The sequence below is a fragment of the Pinus tabuliformis genome, chromosome 2_2 (assembly GCF_031772625.1).
Source record: "Pinus tabuliformis cultivar Carrire ecotype Pingquan chromosome 2_2, CPIR1, whole genome shotgun sequence".
In the NCBI taxonomy this organism is placed as follows: domain Eukaryota; kingdom Viridiplantae; phylum Streptophyta; class Pinopsida; order Pinales; family Pinaceae; genus Pinus; species Pinus tabuliformis.
In genome coordinates, this window is record NC_142300.1 from 267,837,715 (window position 1) to 267,860,481 (window position 22,767).

The following is a 22,767-nucleotide window of genomic DNA, read 5'->3' on the forward strand; positions in this document are numbered from 1 at the left end:
TGACTCCGGATGCTCCTGTTACACTGAAAACAAAAATAGCCTCTAACCTCCAGAATCTGCATACAAAAACCAAAATCACTCTCTCTACGTCAATGAGAAAAAACTACCTCTTATAGCCCTGCAGGTACATTCAAGGCTCCCATGACTAAGATAAGCATGAATAGGCTTGATTTGGTTAGGTTGATACTTGGTCCATTCATTTCTTGACTTCTTAGGATAGGGTTTCATGGTAGTTATATTAATAATAGCAAAAAAACTTAACAAAACCCATAAACAGACTTTATAATAAAGTCATGGCCGTTGGCAGCTTACTGACCGGGTGGAGGAGGTTGACTGCCCATGTGAATAGGCGTGATCTAACCCCCAACTGCCACCTTCGCAATCTTCCATGACATTTCTAGCTATTATTACTCCGGTGGTTACCACAAACTGTTCACATGTCAATAGTTTCTGACGCAGCTACGGTTTAGGCTTGTTCCGAATGGTTAACTCCCGACGCTAACCTGACAGCTAACCACTAACCATTCACATGGCTAAGATTCCCTGTTGTGGTTAACTCCGTGGTTTCCAAGCCCATCTGTTAACATACCCGCTTACTTGCTCACATGGACATGGTCCCCGTGCGGTTTAGGCCGCGGTTATGTGATTGATATGGTAGTTTGTAATGTTTTATTGTATTTACAATAGGCCGAGGGTTTTAAAACATAGTTTTGTTAGGTTTTATTTCATAGTAATATGTCCGATAGAGTTTAGGACTAGGTAATGGTGTAGACTTAGGTTAGGGTTTAGGTTAAAAGGTTTAAGACTTAGGTTTTTATTGTCATAGTTTCATACAATGTTGATACATGGGTTTTAATGTTTTTAATGCATTTTGAATGTTTGCATTAGATTCTAGGTTTAGGGTTTTACATTAGGACTTTACATCAAATAGAGAAAAATCCATTTACCACCAAATGTCACAAAGTGACATTCACCCAGATATATATCATTGACACAAGCTACATTTACGATGACAAACCTTTGTCAACAATCCATATCGAACCCCTGCAACGGACAACAAACCCATGTCGATGATCAACCCTAGTTTGTCGACAACCAAATACAATACCATCACCATGGAGACCATTAACATCACCTAGACAACCTGAACCATAATCAACATTGTTGAAACTGACGACACTGAACGCTGACGATGACACTAAACACTGATGATGAACTTGTGCAACTGATCTGACGAGATCCTCTTGGATTAGAGGGGATGAATTATCGTTATATTTCAAGCAGGGAGAATCCCTATCGAAATAGAAAAAAATATGAATATATCAATCAAGACCAAATCCCAATCGGAATGGGCAGAGGAGGAATGGCTTAAGTCCAGTGAAAAATTGCGATTGCGATATCGATATCGCAACAATGGAAAGGCAGATGGCTATCAGTTCTAAAATATTTGCGATTTGTGATCTGCGGGATGACGTAAAGATGATGTGAATCTGACGTGGTGAATGACTTCATAGGTGACATCATGGGTGACATGGAAGAGGAATGGGTCTAGCCGGGGCTTCCTTTGTTTAAACGCTTTTATCGTTTAGTATTTATTTTTATAAAAATCACGTTTCGTGTCGAGGGAGTGGAGTGGTCATGTTTTTTAAAATCTGTGATAGCGTATACGCAAGGAATTTATGAACTGAATGTATAATCCTATCAGGTCTGGTTGATCACAATCATAATCAGAATGATGCAGGAGGCATGACCCTTTGGTAACTGTGATAGCCGCGGACGCGGGGAATTTATGGTCTAGCATGTATAATCCCCTCAGGTCTGGGTTATATCACATATCGCAATCAGTGATGTGGAGCGAGGTATGGAATTAAGCCTTTAGATCTTGCGATGTCTTGGATGCAATATTTTGATTCAAGTGGAGTTCACGACCCTAGCAAGTCCGACCTTATCAAATCACAATCGCATTTTACTAAGGCCGCGTGTTTTATCATGGTGTGTTGTTTATTATGTTGATTTGTGATGTGAGGGTATGACAGAGTTATAAAGAATTTAACCTAAGATTATTATTATTATTTTTAAAATAACCCATATTATTTAAGACTTTAAGGTTTTTAAAACCTAAGTATAGTCTTGGTCTCGGGGGCTATTTAAAATTTGTTTTTTTGATAATCAAGGTTTAATACTTGGGTTTTAATTAAAAATCCTAAGTATTAAACTTTGGTTATGGGATTTTATTAACATTTTTTTATGTTGATTTTCTATTTTTTTTTAATTTTTTGGTTTTTAAAGAAATAAAATCAAAGGCTTTTTAAAACTAAAGGGTCCCTATTTTAATATAATAAATTTCATAGGAAATTTATAATATATTATAATGGGGGTTGTTGAACAATACAATAGACACCACCACTCATCAAGCTCATCGTCGTTACTAGGTCGATGGGGAGTAAGTCTGGGTAGGTCCCACACCACATCTGACATCTAGTTAGATTCCCTTACATCCAATTTTTGTTAATTTTTAAACCCCTGAACCTTGATAGGGAAATGGGGAAGGTTTCACACTCGTAAGTTCCTTACCACATCTGGCATTGGAGTAGGTCCCTTGCACATAAAACTATTGGTGCTTGATAGAGGTAATATTTTTTATTAGGGCTTGGACTCCTCGACCCTTAATGGTTGATGAGGTGGGTCTTCCCTGATTCAGACCTTTAACCTCGGGGCATAAACCCCATGCTATTTTTTTCACTAAAGTATGGTGAGGGAGACGCTCACTACTAGCTCAGTGGCAGGTTTCATGGAGAGTCTATGTGGGTTATTTAATACCTATAATTTTTTTTATCTATATATATCATGTAACATGGATTAATTTAGGTGAATGGTTTATATATAATATGTGTCCTAAACTTGGATACATACAACATGTTTGTATACATATAATGAGTGGTGTGGATATTGTTCTATACATATAGTGTGGTTCATTCGTATATTTAATATATGGGGTTTGTTTATATATTTAATATATTTGTTTCATTTATTCTGGTTCATTTGTATATTTCTTATTTGCGGTTCGTTCGTATATTTAGGCCAATAGGCCTTCCTATGCATCAACAATTGTCAACACTTTTACCCTGCTCCGTTCGATCAGGGGAGACACTTTCAACCGTTGATTTGAAGTGTGACTGCTTTTTCCAAATATCGGTTGAGTTGCCTTCTTTTCACAAGATATTTTTACTGCTTTTTGCTTTTAGTTTGTTTTAAACTTTATTTGTAGTCTAACTTATTTTGATTTAGTTTTATATTTTGTATATAATTTTTATTTTTATTTAGTTTTATATTTTGTATATAATTTATTTATGTTTTAATTTTAGAATTGTTTATTGGCTATAATATGTCTAAATGTCTAACTTATTTTAATTTAGTTTTATATTTGTACATAATTAGGCTGATAGGTCTTCCTATGCATCAACAATCGTCAACACTTTTACCCTGCTCGGTTTGATCAGGTGAGACACTTTCAACTGTCGATTTGAAGTGTGACTGGTTTTTCCAAATATCAGTTGAGTTGCCTTCTTTTCACAAGATATTTTTACTGCTTTTTCTAATTCTTTTATGGCACTCTTGGCCTCAGAGTTAATCATTTCTTTGGTCTACCAGTTGTTGTTGTTTTGCATGTTGGCACCTCCGTCTGGCCTTGCTCCCTCGTCATCGTGAAATTCGTGGAACGCTACCTCCGAACCCCAATCCCGTATACACCCAAATCTTCTAATTCAATAAAAAACACGAAATCGAACTCAGGGCTGGCTGTGGCATCACCGGAATGGGCCTAGCCCTGCTCGGCCTCAACGTGGTATTGACCGACATTGCCCCCGTTCCACTCGCCCTCAAACGCAACGTGAAGAAAAACACGGCGGCGAGCTCCCTCGCCTCGGCCGGAAAACATGGATCCGACATTGGAAGAGTGAAGATTTCTCAGCTCTATTAGAACAACGAGAAGCAGATTCAGGTACTGAAGCCTCCATTTGCTTTCATTGTTGTCACAGATGTTGTTTATTTGGAGAATACTGTGGAGCCTTTGGTTTCCACCATTAATGCCCTTTTTGGAGCGAATACTGTAATTCTATTAGGTTATTAGATACGATCTCCAGAAGGCCATTAGATTTTTTGGCAGATTTGTCCTAATTATTTCACTGTGGAGAAAGTACCCCATGAGGATTTGCATCCAGAGTATGCGTATGAAGAAACTGATGTGTATATTCTCAGGAAAAAGGTGACCTAATTGTGGGTAAAACAAGGTTTTCGAGGGTTTAGGGGTGCGGCACAAATTGTATATGGGTTATAAAGTAGAGGGTGCATAAAGTACCTGGCCCTATTATGCAAAAACTATGATCAGATTGCCACTGGGGAAAATCTTAGGTAGATCCTATTTTCGGAACTAGGTTGTCCAATTTTGTTCCGCCGCAGGACAACGTTGCAGCTTTTGAAGTCGACATTCTTCTTTATGTGTGCGAGCATGAAGCCTCCCGGGCGAAAGGCGACCGAAGAAGGCCAGAAAGAGGGTCACTATCATCTCCTTAACTAGTCATCATCTTTATTTTCTTGATTTTCCAGATGGCAATGATTAGTTTGCGCAGTCAAAACTGTGGAACACTAGCATTTATATTTGTTGCTTCTTTGCTTTTGAATGGGGATAATGCTCTAGCATTGCAGGACTTGGTTTTGTTTTTTGTGGTTTTGTTATGGCTTATGAATGGATGTGTTTATGGATTGAAATTTAAGGAAAATATGGGTTTACTGTAGCATATGAATGGGATGCATCCAAGCATTGAAATTTCAGAAGTTGGGTTTATTGTGCATATGAAATGGCACGTGTTCATGCTTTTGAAATTTTACTCAGAGAAAAGAAAAGATGGATTTGGTATTGCATATGAATGAGATGTATTCTTCGTATATGCTTGGCCATCTATAAATCTAATTAACTTAACCTCTTGATTTTGGGTAATTAACTTACTCTAAAATGAAATAAGACATTCAATGTGTTCCTGAAAAGTAATTGCACAATGATCGAGTCCAAGAAAACAAGGTTTTCCACAAACCAAATAACTCTTCTAGAAAAATTCAACAATTCCAATTTAATAATCCTATCGGCCTCTCTTTGTACCTTTTGGGACAATTGCTAGTTACTTTATGCGGTTCATTTAATGTGGTTCGTTTATATATTTAATATATGTGGTTTGTCTATATTATACACACACGTTGGCATAATACTTGTTCGTTTATATATATATATATATATATATATATATATATATATATATATATATATAAGTCTCAAACTAGTCTGGTGGGACCATCGGTTCACAGTGCAACAAAATCAAAATAGAAACCACACAGGTGCCACGTGGCATGCTAGTGTTGACATAGCCAACATTAACGACACAAATTTTCTCATAAGCATAACTTTTAATTTGAGCCTTGGAACGATGAAATAATTACATTGTCGGAAAAATCTCACTAAGCTGCGCATAATGACAACATTAGTATTTAATTTCACAAGTTTTTAGAAAATGGAATTTTTCTATGACCCCATTTTCTTGTTAGACATTAAGAATCAGATTCAAGAAATTACTAACACATTACACAACCCACATTATTACAAGGTATGGTAGGGTGTGTTACAAAATGGAATCAGAGCCCAGGTTCAACACTTGGACTGAATGGGCCTTAGAGAAGTAAAGTTTAGAGCGTAATCAAAGCTGAGGTGCAACATTGAACCTGAAGAAAATCTCAGACCAAATTTAAAATAACATTTTAGCCATTGCATATGTAGAATTTCTTTGTAGTGATATGAGTAATACACATGCAAGTGTATTTACATGTTTATTATTCGTTTTTGAGTAACTTGAAGTATAATTTAGTGAATAGATGTGATGCAGGAGCATTTAGCTCAGAATTATCATTATACTTTAGTAGACATAGGGGGTCTTGTATTTTAAGGAAGTTGGTTTCCTAAGTGTTAAATTAATGTAATTATTTAGGATTTTGAGTGATTTTAATGAGAATAGGAATTAATTAAGTATCATGAGGCATATTGTAAATGTTCTTGAATGAAGGGGAACATGAGAGAATCAGTTTAGTTAAGAGTTCATAGGGATTGATAGCTTTGGAAATTAATTATAAGATCTTGAATTAGGAATTAGTTCATGATTTATAGGATTGAGACGATTCTTAGGTTTTAGTTTAAATTATTAAGGATCTGAACCAGAAATTGGTTATAGACTCCTTTTGTATAAATGTAAGTCTAAAAGGCATAAAAAGAGTTAGTCAAGTTAGATAGTTAGTTGGTTAGCTAGTTAGAGGTTGTGAGTTAAAGGTTTGATTGTAAGCCTACAGGCAGGTAGGAAAATAGAGGCCACTGATTAGAAAATCAGGTGTGAGAGACAGAGAGTCTCATTATGTAATCATTTTTTTTTATATATATAGAGAGAGAATTCGATTATGAATTGTGTGGTGTGTATTGATTAATGGACTTACGAATTGTGTGTGAATTAGAAGTTTCTGCATAATATATATATGTAAGTGGAGTTCAGGCAGAACACAGAGAAGAAGTGAGGATGAAGGATCATGTCGGATCGTTGAATCTGATTGAAGGATCAATGTGAAGTTCAAGAGTGACAATGTTTAAGAGTATGCAGAGTTAAATTAAGAGTGGAGATGTGTTATAACGCAAATCCCATCATAAGAGAACAAGCGCAGAAGGAGTCGTCAGATCGTTTAGATCAATAGATATTAATGGCGGAAGAAGAATGGCGGAGGAATAGATCTGGATCGTTAGATCGATAGATCTATTAGATCAACGGTGATCAGCAACTGCGGGGGAAGGAGAGCACAATTTTTCTTGATCGTGGCTGAAGTCCCGCACTCACTCCTAGCCATCGATCTCATATTCAACTCTTAGATCACAATAAACTGCGGGGGTTAAGCCTATTTTAATCCGTGTGCTGGTTGAATTCCCACAAACTTGTAGATTTGATGGCCTCGTATATCCAACGGATATCGGGTCATAAAGTGATCGAACTTTAAGTTCAAAATCGGACCCGAACATTTATAGATCAAGGATTTATATTCCTTATCGGCTCTGTAAGGTCGGGTAAATGTCGTGCAAGTGGTTTGTCCGATATCGCTGCTGACCATTGGATCAAGTGTGCCTTGATCAAACAATGGAGGATCAGCAATTAGGTTTGTTGGTCGGGTGAACCATCAACCATCAGATTAAATGATGAGATCAACGACAGAGATTGAAGCCAATAGGACTTGGGCCTCAGTGGACCCGAGAAGTTTATGGACGTGAGTTTAAGTTTGTTTGAGTTCTGGAGGATGAATGGAAACTGCGTAGTAGCCGTTGAACTGAGGAAGTGAAATCGACGGTGGAAGATTGAACAGATAAAGGTGAGCGTCGGAAAACGTGCAAAGGCTGTGGATTAGCAAAAAGGTAAGGTTAAGTGCATTTATGTTATATTTATATTATAGTAGAATTATAATAGAAATAAAGCGAGATTAATGAATTAAAAGGTTAAGTCGAGTTTAAACAAGTCTGGGACCATGGTGTGGTTAACGTTGAGTTAAGCTGAGACCAGAGTTAAGAGGGTATGGTTAATACATGCGGGATTAAGGATTAAGAAAAGTTTAGGAAGGGTGAATAAAGTTCCGTTGGAAAGGCTTTATTAAAGTTTAAGACTATGGAAATTCAATTATAATTTTTCCGCATGATATTTAATTAAGGGGCCTTAAACCTTAATTCTTGAAGGTTTGACTAGGCAGGGTAATTGAAATTCCTGGGACAAATGAGATTATGCATTTTATATGAAAACTGTGGGTAAAGTTGGCTTAGGCTGGCATCATTTGGTATCAGAGCAGAATAAGGAAATTCTATGTAGAAGGTCTTTGGGAAATTTAGAACAGAGTTATGTTTTAAGATGTGTATGTGGGCAAGAGGAGATTAGATTTTAATCTGATAAGTAGTAGGCACACAGAGATAATGTGTAGTAGAATTTACAGATGCAAGAAACATAGAACAATCCATTCAAAGTGCAGGAGAATGGTAGAACAAGATCATGCAAAGATCTTGAAGGTAGCAGCATTAGAAGGTGAGAAGATTGCAACAACCTAGAGCAAGGAGTGCTCAATTGGTTCCAAAGGAAAGAACCAGAGAGATGTCAAAAGACTAAGCTCAGAGGAGAGAAGCTTAGTGAGGCATATGTATCAAGAAGGAGACTTGTTACTGCAGAGGTATCGTTGCAGCTCACAAAGGCAATTCCATAGAGGATGTGGGTAGAATTGCTAAAGGATAAAAGAAACTGGTAAAAGTTTCTGAATGAAAGCAGAATGTGGTAGAACCTTGAGGAATTCCAACAGAGGTTGGATAAAGAGGAAAGTTGTGTTCTTGAAAGGTGCAAATGAGTTGAAGCCTAGAAGGAGTAGAGAGAAGTTCTCAAAGAGGTTCCAAAGACAGAGAACCAAGTGCTTTCCAAAAGACCAAGTATAGAGGAAAGATTGGTGAGGTAAGTGGCAACAGGGAGGACTTGCTATTGAAGTGGCTTTAATGCAGCTCATAGTGAGTGAGTGAAGAACTCATAGAGAAGAAGAAGAAGATGACTACTGATAGCCATAGTGGAGGTTATGAGGAAGACCACTGCAGAAGAAAAGTGAAGAAAGAGAATGCCAAGGAAAATGGCAAGAGAACGAGTCAAGAGGAAATTGACAAAGAGATTACTGAGATGAAAGAACAACTCAATGTATTAATGATGATACTTGAGGAAAGCCAAAGACTAGGTTGTGTCTTGAAGAAAAAACCAGTGAAGTGGCATAAGTTACCGAGAAGGCTACAACAGAGGCAAGTGAAGAGCCTGGTGGAAGAACTTAGAGAAGATGAGTTAGAAATGGAAGTTTCCATTTGTGAAGCAGAGCAAGGTGAAGATGAAGACTTGAAGACTGAAACTTCAAGTGAGACCAAAGGGTCACATGATTTTAAATTTGATAATTTGTGTATGTTTGCAGGTGAAACATGTGAAGAAGGACAATTTGCTGATATTGTCGTAAAGGAGGAAGAAGAAAGGTAGAATCTAAATTCTGTTATGAAAGAAGATGAGATAGATAGGTCTCATATAAATACCTATACATAGTTTGGAAAAGGTTTTAATTTTTAGCATATTGCAAGGACTGAAACTAGAGGAAGTTGGACTCATGAGGATGGCCAAAAGCAAGAAGAATTAGAGAAGGATATCAAGCAATCAAGTGAAGGACTTTATGAGATTGAAGAGAATACTATTGAAATATTTCTGAGTCATGTAAAGAACTTGGGACAACGGGAGGACTTGATGATTGAATCATCAAATGAGATCATGAGGTCTTGTGGTTTTACAACTGACAAGTCGTGTGTGAATGCAGGTTTTGCAGAAGACAAACCATCTTATGGAATTGTCTTGAATGACTTGCCAAGTGAAGTATGATGATGTTTGTCTTTCAAATGAATATCAAGTTGAGTTATTACAGCAGAAGGAGTTCATAAATTCCTTGCTTAGTGGAGGAAATATCTTCAGTAGAGATGAGATAGTTATGTCTTATGATAAGAAATTTGCTATTGGTAAGAACAACGAAGAATTGATTTTCTTAAATGGCCAAAGGGAGAGTGATGGGCAAACATCTAAAACTATCACAGAGATGGAAGATTAGAATTGTATTCTAATCAAGAATGAAGAAGTAGTTTCGACAAGAAGTTATACTTGTGACAAAGAAGAAGATAGTGAGGATTGTACAGAGCTTTTAGGAGAAATTCCAAGTGAGATGGCAAATTTATGGCATGAATTAAGCCTTTTGGAGAAAAGGCTAGAAAACCAAAAAGTAAGTGTTCAGGTTGTAAAATCAGAACTGAATGAGAATGAAGAAGTTCACTACAATGGACAATGACAGGAAGACATCATTGAAATAGATGGTGTCGAGGAGAGACTAGCTGACGGTCTCGTGAATTCTTTTGAGGATTCAAAATAGCATACTGATGTGCTGATAGAAGAGGAATAATTAGAGCAACAAGATGAATTGTTGCCAAAGGAAGAAAAGGCACAAAAGCCTTATGATTTTTATTTTAACAATTGTTTTATGATTACAGATTTTGTTGCAGACAAGGAGCAGAAATTAGATGTTGCAGATGAAGATATATTCAAGGATATTCAGGAATTTTTGGTGGAAGCAATATCTACAGTAGTACCTAGAGCAATATCAAGAGTAATAGTAGAAGCTGAAGTAGAAAAGGCTAAGGAAAGTAATCAGAAGTTTGAATATGAATGGAAAATGTGTAGTGAGATGTAGAATGTGAAGGTGCTGAAGTTAGTGGACAGAAACAATGACCTGAAGCAGAGAGGAAGAGATAGCAGTAAATGGTAGAGTATGGACCAGCCCAAGGATGTGCTGGAAATGGAGATTGAAGAACTATGGCAGTTGATGATGAAACAGTCTAGGATGAGGAAAATGATAGCAGTAAGGATGATCAATCAGAACTTGAACCTGATTGACAAGGAGAGGAAGATGAAACAGAAGACAACAGACCTACAACAACAACAAAGGTGCAAGGCATTTGGGCAGTTACAAAATGAATTTTGGGACCCTGGGTGTTTTCTATCAACATATGAAGACACATGATCAAGAGATCACGAACATTTTCTACCTTGGGAGTCTGATGCAGGAGCATTCAGCTCAGAATTATCCTTTCGTAGACATAGGGGGTCTTGTATTTTAAGGAAGTTGGTTTCCTCAGTGTTAAATTAATGTAATTATTTAGTATTTTGAGTGATTTTAATTAGAATAGGAATTAATTAAGTATTGTGAGGCATATTGTAAATGTTCTCGAATGAATGGGAACATGAGAGAATCAGGATAGTTAAGAGTTCATAGGGATTGATAGATTTGAAAATTAATTATAAGATCTTGAATTAGGAATTAGTTCATGATTTATAGGATTGAGAGGATTCTTAGGTTTTAGTTGAAATTAATAAGGATCTGAACCAAAAATTGGTTATAGACTCCTTTTGTATGAATGTAAGTCTAAAAGGCATAAAAAGAGTTAGTCAAGTTAGATAGTTAGTTGGTTAGCTAGTTAGAGGTTTGATTGTAAGCCTATGGGTAGGTAGGAAAACAGAGGCCAGTGATTAGAAAATCAGGTGAGAGAGACAGAGAGTCTCATTATGTAATCATTTGTTTATATATATATATATATATATATATATATATAGATATATATATATATATATATATATACACACACACACACACACACACACACACACACACACACAGAAAGACTTTGATTTTGAATTGTGTGGTGTGTATTGATTAATGGAGTTATGAATTGTGTGTGAATTAGAAGTTTTTGCATAGTATATGTATGCAAGTGGAGTTCAGGCAGAACATAGAGAAGAAGTGAGGATGAAGGATCGTGTCGGATCGTTGAATCTGTTTGAAGGATCAATTTGAAGTTCAGGAGTGACAGTGTTTAAGAGTACGCGGAGTTAAATTAAGAGTGGAGCTGTGTTATAACGCAAATCCCATCATAAGAGAACAAGCGTAGAGGGATCCATCAAATCGTTTAGATCGACGGATATTAATGGCGGAGGAATAGATATGGATCGTTAGATCGACATATCTGTTAGATCGACAATGATCAAAAACTGCGGGGGAAGGAGAGTACGGATTTCCTTGATCGTGGCTGAAGTCCCGCACTCACTCCTAGCCATCAATCTCATATTCAACTCTTAGATCACAGTCAACTACGGGGGTTAAGCCTGTTTTAATCCGTGTGCTAGTTGAAGTCCCGCAAAACCTTAGATTTGATGGCCTCATATATCCAACGGATATCAGGTCATAAAGTGATCAAACTTCAAGTTCAAAATCAGACCTGAACAATTATAGATTAAGGATTTATATTCCTTATCGGCTCCGTAAGGTCGGGTAAACGTTTCGCAAGTGGTCCATCCAATATCACTGTTGACCGTTGGATCAAGTGTGCCTTGATCAAATGGTGGAGGATCAAAAATTAGGTTTGTTGGTCAGTTGAACCATCAACCATCAGATTAAAGGATGAGATCAACTGTGGAGATTGAAGCTGATAGGACTTGGGCCTGAGTGTACCCGAGAAGTTTATGGACATGAGTTTAAGTTTGTTTGAGTTCCGGAGGATGAATGGAAATCGTGCAGCAGCTGTTGATATGAGGAAGTGAAATCGATGGTGGAAGATAGAACGGATAAAGGTGAGTGTCGGAAAACGTGCAAAGGCCGTGAAAAGGTAAGGTTAAGTGCGGTTTATGTTATATTTCTATTATAGGAGAATTATAATATAAATAAAGCGGGATTAATGAATTAAAAGGTTAAGTTGAGTTTAACCAAGTCTAGGACCATGGTGTGGTTAATGTTGAGTTAAGCGAGACCAGAGTTAAGAGGGTATGGTTAATACGTGTAGGATTAAGGATTAAGCAAATTTTAGGAAGGGTGAATAAAGTTCCGCTGGAAAGGCTTTATTAAAGTTTAATACTATGGACAATCAATTATAATGTTTCCACATGAGATTTAATTAAGGGGTCTTAAACCTTAATTCGTGAAGGTTTGACTAGGCAGGGTAATTGAAATTCCTGGGACAAATGAGATTATGCATTTTATATACAAACTGTGGGTAAAGTCGGCTTAGGCTGGCATCAAGATGCAACAAACATAATGCAGACATACCAACATTTAAAGAAGAAACCTATTTCTAGATTAGGTTTGAAAGAAGAGAAGTTATCTCATTTTGATATAAGGAATAAAATTTATGGCAGAGTTATAGCCCTGGGTTTGATGGTAAGGAAGTAGCTTTCAATGTCCAAATCCATGATGGACATGGGTAAATAATTTTTTCGGAAGCCTATATAATTTTGTAGCATTATTTATTCCTATATCTAGAACATATTAGTGGTGACCCTCCAATGAAAATGTCTGCCAAAAATAACTATTTGCCCAGACAAACAAAGACAGTGTTGATACACAAGGAAAATATTCACATGATGGTATCCACTATAGAGACAACAATCATATAATGGTGTTCACTCGAGCGGTGATAGTTTCCTTAAATCCAAGATTGGATCAATCTTGAATAAGAAAAAAAATCTGAAAATTTACATGCATGTTGATGTTGAACTTACATATATATTTATCTTTACATAAATCTTTGTTATATGTATCTAACTTGGGAATTAGATGTATGAAAAACACTAGACCACCATGCTTACTGTTGGCATGACGAGGTAACAAATTAATACATTATGTTTGAGAGAACTAACAACTTTGTGTATGTGACACCAGTCAGTCAATCATTCAAACAAGAAGAACACCTAAGGATAAACTTCCCTAATAAACAACAAAGGAATAAAATCTCAGAAACACAAAACAACAAAAAACAATGCAAAAAGATATGAGAGAGCATCCCCTCAAGCCCTCTAAAAATACTGAAAATATCTCTTGAACTATTTTGAAGGATTTTTAGAACTTTTGTAGTTGCTGCAAAACCCTTCAAAATTTTGGCCAGTGTCCAATTTCAGAGCTTCCTTTGAGAGTTTTACTTGATGTTTGCACACACTCGGGTTCACCCTGTGAGCTTGTGTGAGTCTTTACGCCCACCTCGCTTAACCGTTCAATGGGAAACTTTTGCATGTTGGTAACAATGTGTCGCTTGCAACCATGTTCTTGTCGTACACAAGGTCTCTGCTTCGTGTGTACATGTTGTGTTCACTATATAAACATCCACCGCACTCACATAGAGAGTCGTATACACTATCATGCAAGCATCATCGCGGTCATCCAATGATCAATCACAACCATCGAGCTTGTTGACTTGCACCGTCGGTTGGTCATGTTTAGCATGTGGGTCTGGATGGTTTGAGTCATCTTGTTGTCAAGTCATGTAGGTGTGTGTTTGCAAGTTCGCGTATGAACCTTTTCACTCATTCACAAACTTAGTCATTTTGCTAAAGTTCTGACGACGAGATCACCCTCTAACAACCAGATCTTCACCCCACCATCAACTCGATCGAATGTCACCTAGAACAACGCACAAGCACCCAACAAGCCATTTCAAGTTGTGTTGCCTGCAATCTGATCAATCAACCCTCCTACTGGTCAACTTGAGAGTTTGAACCGACAATCACCACGGGACTAAATCCCCTAAAAAATTACGTAGAGGCTACAAACCATGCCCGCTCCGCTGATTGAGAAAATTGCGTAGAGAGGCCGGACAGACACCTAGTGCCCGTCCTTGTCTCCCTCAAAAAATTGCACAGTTTTCCTAGCTAGCCCACGAGTCAGTCGACCGGTTGCTCACCCGAAAAACTACATAGATTTAAAGAGCAAACCCTTTGTTGCCTAGTAGTCCACTCAGCTCAAAAGTTGCGTAGAGGTGGTCAACATGTTAGCTTCCTAACATCAACGCAATTTTTCCTACCAGCAACTCTCATCATCTCGCTACCATCTCCCTCCTGGAATTATGCAGTTTTTGCTGCCATGCTCCTATTGCCCGCTCCCTCCAGAAATTGAGCATATTTTATCTGCCCAGCCTTCCTGCAACCCAAACTGCTCCTCCCAAAATTTGCACAGATTTTTCATCCAACCGAGCCAGATCCCACGAACAGTCATTGTCGATCCAGATTTCCCGTCACCATCTCCCAGTGACTTTTACGCAATTTTCACCAGCAGTGCCCGGAGCTCGCATCCCAGCTCGAAACTTTCCTTGTGCAATTTTGTAACCTTATCTTCTCTCCTGGTCACCTACATCCGAAACAATCATGCATCATGGTAGACTAGGAGGTTTATGGATTTGATGTCATCTTGTCATGAGGGACTGCAGAAACAAGTACACGAATAAACATGGCGCACGACAGATGGGATGAAAAAGGGTAGTACTTGGAAAAGGACATGTTCGTGAATGAACGAACAAACGATGCATGAAAAGAGATGTGTTTGCAAATGGATGATCATGCACAGATGTGTTCGCAAACAGATGAATGGATGAACATGTGAAGATGTGTTTGCGAACAAATGATCGGACAAACATATAGTTTTTACGAACGGACGAACCAGTCAAGCATGCGAACATAAAAGCAAGGAGCAACGTGCGAATGGAACATCGAGCAAACCCAACGACCATCGAAGACTCCACGTACCTTGCCATGTGGAGGTGAAGTTGTGACACACCATGAGGACATCCATCACCTAGTAACACTACAGCTCGACATGCATACCAACATCAATGCGAATGTACCAGCACTGTCATGTCGAGTCTTGTCATGAGTCATGTCGTCCACATCACTATTGTGGGCCATATTTTTGATCAGTGTAATGTAACGTGGAAGTCCAAGAGACCCACTTTTCATATGAAGGGTCATGTAAAGTTGAAAGGTCATGGAAGTCAAACATTCATGAGGGAAGTCGAACAGTCACAAAGGTCAGTTTCACCCTTGGCTATAAATACCCCCTCATTTGTACATGCAAGAGAATTTTCACCTTGGCTCCTCCCACATAGCCTTGAGAGTCTGTAATCTTTTCTTTGAGGAGTAAGAAGTAGCTCCAAAGCCCCGCCCACGGGATTGGTGATGTATGGTGTATTGATGTGTCTTGGAACTTTTGCTTAATTCAGAAGCTTGCTCACAGGCCAACACATTTTCACACGTGTTATAACTGTTTGTAAGATTCGTCTTGAACACTTGTAATTCATGTTACTTTAACCTGTGTTTAACACTTGGATTCATTCAATTGTTCTAATACATATATATTAATGAAAATGTGTTGTATAAGTTGTTAATGTTGTCTTGCCCATGTTGGTTACCTCCCGATATCAGACAAAAACTTTCACGTAAACTTGCTATAACATCTGTCGCACTCACGATGATTTCCTACTGAGTGTTGTATGTGCTATCTCCCCTTGTGCGTTGTGACTGCTGCATCCGTGTGGATTCCTCCTCCGAAAGCTGCGCACATGTTGTTGTGTTGTGTGTTCCTAATAGAGTTGGGTTTCCTCCCATCCGACTTGGGACTCACTCCCACCCTTTCTCTCTCAGATGAAAGAACCTTGACACAAGTAACACTATCAATCACCAGGCACGCGAACCTCACTACTCAAAGACAAAGAAGACCACTCTTTTGTGCTGACAAGCAAGAGCTAAGGAAAACATTTAAGATAATGGCAACCAGGCCATCATACCAGATGGGACTCCTACATCAAACAGTGTGAGTTCTAATTGGGACTTCATACCAGGGTGATCCCCTGAATGTCGGTGGGTCCAGCACTATCAACAGGAACCTTAAAATTGTTGGATACCTTAGAAAAGGCACTATCTTAGACTTTGTGTATATACTTAGAGCTCTTGTTGAAGTGAATATTGAATGTTTGATGTGTTGTGCAATATTTTGTTTATGTGGCTACATGTTTATGTTTGGGTTGGCTGTAAGCATGGCCATGCTTTGTGTTATCGTCACATGTTGATGTTGTGTTATTTTCCTTGTTTTTCTTTCTTCTTTATTTAGTCTTGATTTGGTTTTTTTTGTGGGAGAAAAATGAAGTAAAGAAGCTCATGAAGAGGTATTGAATAAAACCCAAATTTTCAAGACCTTGATTAAACATTGTGCATAAGATAAAATCGCAGTAGAGGGCAGAAGAAGATAACAAATCAACCAAGGCATTCTAACTAGATCCACTTAAATAAAGTACAAAATGACATGACATTTATGAAAAGGAAGTTTTCCTAAACTAAACACTGCTTGGCATATATATGTCGCACATTTCATGAATATCCCAATAATGCGGTAAATGAAAACAATGCCATTCCAATGGACAAGCAATTTGTTGAGAACCATCATATTAGGACGATAATTAATTAATTTCTTAATATGATGATTGTATGAATGGTATGTTTGGGGTAACATGATGAGATTATCAAATGAAATAAAACCCCCTCTCATTTAGGGAATCCATTAGGAAAGTAGACATGAATGATATCTACTGCTAACATTTTCATGCTTATAATCACTCATGCACATGATTATGACATTGTTGTGCTCACATTACACTTATGCATATGACAAGGAATTGTTGAATATTATAACCATGAGTATGATAAGGACTAGCTGGGTTCCTTAAAAAGACTTCAACTATGAAATCTTTCCATGACGTCCAAGTCAATGATGAAAATGAGCACAGGGAGATTGAAGCTTTATAGTAAATTTTCAAGTAAATTTTTATGTCTTTTAGGCAATGGATAAATTTGTAAAAGTACATAAATTTGTGCTTTTAAAACTCAGTTTGCAACATAAAAAAAGAGACAAATATACCATACAAAAAAACACAAGACAAAAAAATCATAAATGAGTTCACCCCCTTGGGCTACACCTCCTGGTCCATCTTCCAATGGTGGGCCTCTTTAATTAAGTGCTCAAATGTGTGATTTCATGGATTTACAATGCTAAAAATGAAAAAATAATATTTCCAATGGCTTTAGAAGACCCAAAAACCCCAATCTAGGCTCTTATTGGGCTCAAACTGGCCAAAGACTAACAAAGTTATGGCTCAAAGAAGTTTTGCTGCTAAATGATCTACAAAATGACCATTCTGTCTAACCATCCTACGAATTCTGCAGTTTCTGAGACCATTGGGTGAAAATTTTCCTTGGCGCCAATGGGATTCGTGCTGATTCAGGTGAAAATTGTCACCTGTTTTAATTGCCCAATAACACTATGGGCAGAAAAACCTAGCCACATGGGCCATGCGGCCCGAGGTTGGGGCTAACCGCCCACCCCCACCGGCTTAGCTCCTTAACCACCGAGTTATGGTCATATAAATCTTCACGAGGCTGAGAGATGGGCCAATGACCTGCCCTTTCCATCCGAGCCCCTTTGTGATGGTGCCACAGTCACATATAAGGCCATATGGCTTGGGGATGATTTGCACCTGTCCTTTAGCTCCATCTGCTTGCACCCACAATTTTTTTGCACACCATAACACCTAGGGCTAGGGCTATACCCAAGACCCCTCTGCATTGGCTCCGGTTTCGATGGGTTGTGGTCCTGTAGCATAACATGTGACCTCGGGCTGGCCCCACATCCGACGCTCCTTTTCCTTAATGCCAAACACCTCGATCTCAGTCTTGTGATCAGCTATATGACATCGGGTTGGGGCAAAGCCTCAAGCCCTTAGTTTCTCCGTCGTGGTTCCATAGGGTGTGCAATGATCGAGGGCCAGGGGCTTAGCCCCGACCCCTTCCCCCCAAATACAAAACACCAAAAATTTAAATAAAAGTTAGTTATAATGCTTTATAAGCACCACTAGTAGTAGATACAGTAGAGAGTGGAATTTCAAGGTCAGAGGTCAAGGGTTTGATCTTACCTAGGCCTCTGGTCAGCCTTGCAAAAATTTTACATGACACAGGTGTGCCACGTGGCAGCCCATGATTTGGCCACGTTGCACTCTACCATTAGACCTCAAAACAAAACCATTGAGTAATAAGAATTTGACAACATGCACCAATTAGATGAAGCCACTTGTTAGCCTATGGTTGGTCCAAGGGTACCTTGTCAACTTGTTGACTCACTGTACAGACTGCCCAGTCAACACTCCTGTACTTCACCCTTCAATTTTTTTTTTTCGTTGTTTAGTAAAATTATCACAACGTGATATATGGAGCATACAATGTCGGTTTTGAGTGATTCAAGTTGAATTGGATTGAGGACGACGAGATCTACATTTTGGCACCGGTTTCGAGAAATTTTGAACAATTTCATTTTTGAGTACTTTACTAATCCCCTGGACCATTCCTCCCCACTGGAAGCTTTTTGACCTCCAAAAGATCATTTTCAGACAATAGATAGATGAGGGTACAGTTCCCTCACCCTTCCATTCTCAATTCATTTAGAATTTCTTGGATTAGTACCTTTGAGCCCCGCATGAAGGTACTCCATGTTCCCTCATGTTGAAGTTCTTGTTTTCCTGTCAAGGATGGTATCTTGCTGCAATTCTTCAAGATATTCAAGAGATAAATCTTCAATTGTAGGAATCTGACATTCTCTCCTTGATATTCAATCAAATGAGGCTCATATAATCTCAAGTTTTCAACATTAACAACTGCATAGACTTGCATATATGGAGGAAAATCTAACCAGAAGGCATTAATACCAATATTTTCTAAAATCTTAAAAGGTGCATATCTGATTGGTTTTAGTTTTAACCTTATCCTTGAAGCCTCTCCTAGCTAATTTAAAGCCAAACTTCATCTCCAACCTGACAATTGTGGCCAACACGATGCTTATCGTGTCTTGTATTGTACTTGGCTTGAATATTTTCCAACTGTTCTTGAACCATTTGATTCACCAACTCAATCTGTGATGGCCGATTAAAATATGACGCACAAATTTATGTTGTACTAATTTTACCTTTCAATGCATTGAAGGCTTTCTGTTGTTTTCTCCCCATTGAGAGACATGTTTCACCCTTGTCAAAGCATGCAATGAATCTTTGTCTTGAAAACGATTTTCCATGTATCACCTTCAGCAAATCTTATTTGATGGTAACAACTTTGCAAGTTCAACTTAGTGAAATAAACAACATCCTTCAATTGATTTAAAAAAACATAAATGCAAGGAAGAGGATAACGGTTCTTTACCGTGATTTTGTTCAAAGCTCCAAAATCCACACACCGTGATCGCCATCGCCATGTGCCATCCTTCTTTAGATCCAAGACATTAGGAGACCCAAAAGGAGATGTACTAGACCTAATGACCCCTTTTTCAAGTAGCTCTTACATCTGCTTCTTGATCCCTGCATTCTCTAACGCTGACATCTTGTTCATACCAATGTTCAAAAGCGATGCATCCTGCTGTAATTGAACTTCATGTTGTTTTCATATTTTAGGAGGCAACACGTCAGACTCCTGAACAAGGATGATTTTAGGGGCGAATGTTCGCCCTTTGGCAAAATTAAGGGGTTTTAAACTTTTAGTGGGCGAATATTTTGTATCATAGTACATTTTTACAAATCACCTCAAATAACCCACCTTATTTTAAGGGAGAGGGTAAAAAAGGTAAATTTAGCCCTTGAAATTAGGACTTACAACCTTCCATTCGCCCATTTTCAAGAATAGGTTTTATTTAAGTGAATCCTATGGGCCAAATACCATATTTATAAAAGAGGCATGGTAAATTAATAAAAATATAAATAAATGAGAGGGGCATGGTAAATTAATAAAAATATAAATAAATGAGAGGTATGGTAAATAAATAAAACATTTTTTATATTTACTCCATAAGTCACCTTATATACATGTAAGGGTGTAAACAAATAAAAATATAAGTAAAGTGGAGGTATGGTAAATAAATAAAACGTCTTTTTATACTTACTCAAAAGGTATGGTAAATAAATAAAAATATAAATAAACTAGACGTATCGTAAATAAATAAAACCTCTTTTTATATTTAGTCCATAACCCTCGTTCTATTTATGAAGGCTCAAGAAAGAGGTTTTATTTAAGTGAATCCTATGGGCCAAATACCATATTTGTAAAATAGGTATGGTAAAGTAATAAAAATATAAATAAACGAGAGGTATGGTAAACAAATAAAACATTTTTTTTACATTTACTCCATAAGTCACCTTATATTTACGAACACTCAAAAAATGGGTTATATTTAGGTTAAACTTATGGCCAAAATACTATGGGACAAATACCATGGACTAGATTGTTATTAATACCATGCAAAAAACCATTATTAACCCTAATATTAGAATTAATAAAAATAAAAATGGCACATGGTATTGACCCATGGTATTCACCAAAATGGCACATGGTATTATGGCACATGGTATTGCCCATGGTATTCACCTGGAATGTAGCCTATTTAAATGGGGGAATTAAACCAGCATGTAGCCTATGCTAAGATTCACTAGGACTTTACAAAGTTTTATTATTTAGTGAAAGACTCGCCAAGATCTTACAAGATTTTATAATTGAGTAAAATATTCGCCATGCCTGGTGAGAGATTCGCCAAAAAATTATATATACATATTATATTATTGATAAAATTGCCTTCCATTTTTCCTATATACCATGGAGATTCGCCCATTTATTATATTTATAAATTTAGGGGAGGTTCTTAAAATTTTCCCTGCTCCTGAAACATCTTATCACATGTGTTAACAACCTCAACTAAATCATGTTTGATTTTTACATCACATCCTTGGAAAGATTCAAATTCCTCAACATCCTTGTGTTTGATCATTAACTATGCAAAATTATGACTAGCATTTACAAGCCTCTTCATTTGTCCAACATTCACAGGAGACATATTCATTTTCTTGAGACGTGCTCTAACAATATATTCAATCCCATATTTAAACAAATTACAGTTGCTCTTATGGAGATAAAAGATGGATTTCCTATCATATAAGTATGGACTTCTAAAAACAACACCACATATGCCTAGTGGAACAACATTAAGCTCTACCTCATCAATAAAGTTAGCAATGATGGCAAATTTTAGTTTGCATTTTCTTGTCACTTGCAATTTGGCATTGTCACATACCCAACCCAAAGGATAAGGTTTAGGATGAGGAATGGTTTCCAAGTTTATTTTATTGACAATGACTTTTGAAATAAGGTTGGCTTGGGATCCACTATCAAACAAACTATCTATTTTGTTATGTTTTGTTATGACTCTAATATGGAAAAGCTCAATTATTTCTTTTTCATTTTGAGTTTCAATGGGCTTGATAGAAGAACTAGTACTTGGACTATAATCTTTACCTTTCAATGTTGTGATTTTGGTCTCATCTCTGGAATCAGATCCTGGATCTTGTTGAGTTGTTGTAGCAGTCTTCTCTTTCTCCTTACTTGGTCTCATTTCTGGATGAAGTTTCCAACAATGGTCTTCATCATGGCCTTTTCTTGAACAATGTTTACAAGTAAGCTTTTCTCCATATTTCTTGATGGTAGCATTATTTTTGTCCTTGCCTTTAAACTTCCCCTTTCCTTTGTCTCCAGAATTAAATGGCTTCTTGCTAATCTCTTCAAAAACATTCTTCCCTCTTGCTTATAAATGCATAGCCTGTACACATAATTCATCTATCTTTGTAGGGTTAAGCATAAGAATTTTATGCCTCAAGAAGCTATGCAAACCACCTATGTATTTAAGGAGAGTGCCTTGAGAGAATAAATATACACCCAAAGTGAGAGCTCTTCTTCTAAACCCTTGGGTATAACTTTGAACACTCATACCTTTTGCTTGTCTAAAATTTTTCCAGTCCATTATTGCTTTCTGCATATAAGCTAATGGATAGAATTGTCTCCTTAATGCAACTATGAAATCATTCCAAGAAGAAATTATCTTACCTCTTTTCTTTAAATCCTCTTGGGTTTTGGCCTCCCACCATATGAGAGCTACACTTTCCAAATGAAGAGAAACAAGTTGGATCTTAGTGGAATCATCATCAATTTGTTGAATCTTGCAATAGACTTCAAGCGGACGAACACAATTATCCAATTTCTCAGCGTTTACTTCCCCATTGTACATAGGCAATTCAAATTTGACATCAAGCTTTAACAAAGGTGTTTTAACATGTCCTTTTGGAGTTCTTGGAGGAGTATGTGAAGGGGTTGAAGTAGAAGAAGATGAGGGTGAAGATGGAGGTGAAGGAAAAGGTGGAGGTAGAGGTGGTGG

The 22,767-nt window shown here is 37.5% G+C and overlaps 2 pseudogenes; both read left to right on the forward strand.

Annotated features, from left to right (window-relative positions):
* Nucleotides 1–4,273, forward strand: part of LOC149192336 (uncharacterized) — a 60,194-nt pseudogene extending 55,921 nt beyond the window's left edge.
* A 7,995-nt stretch (nucleotides 4,274–12,268) lies between these two features.
* LOC149192337 (periodic tryptophan protein 2 pseudogene) overlaps nucleotides 12,269–22,767 on the forward strand; it is a 56,892-nt pseudogene continuing 46,393 nt past the window's right edge.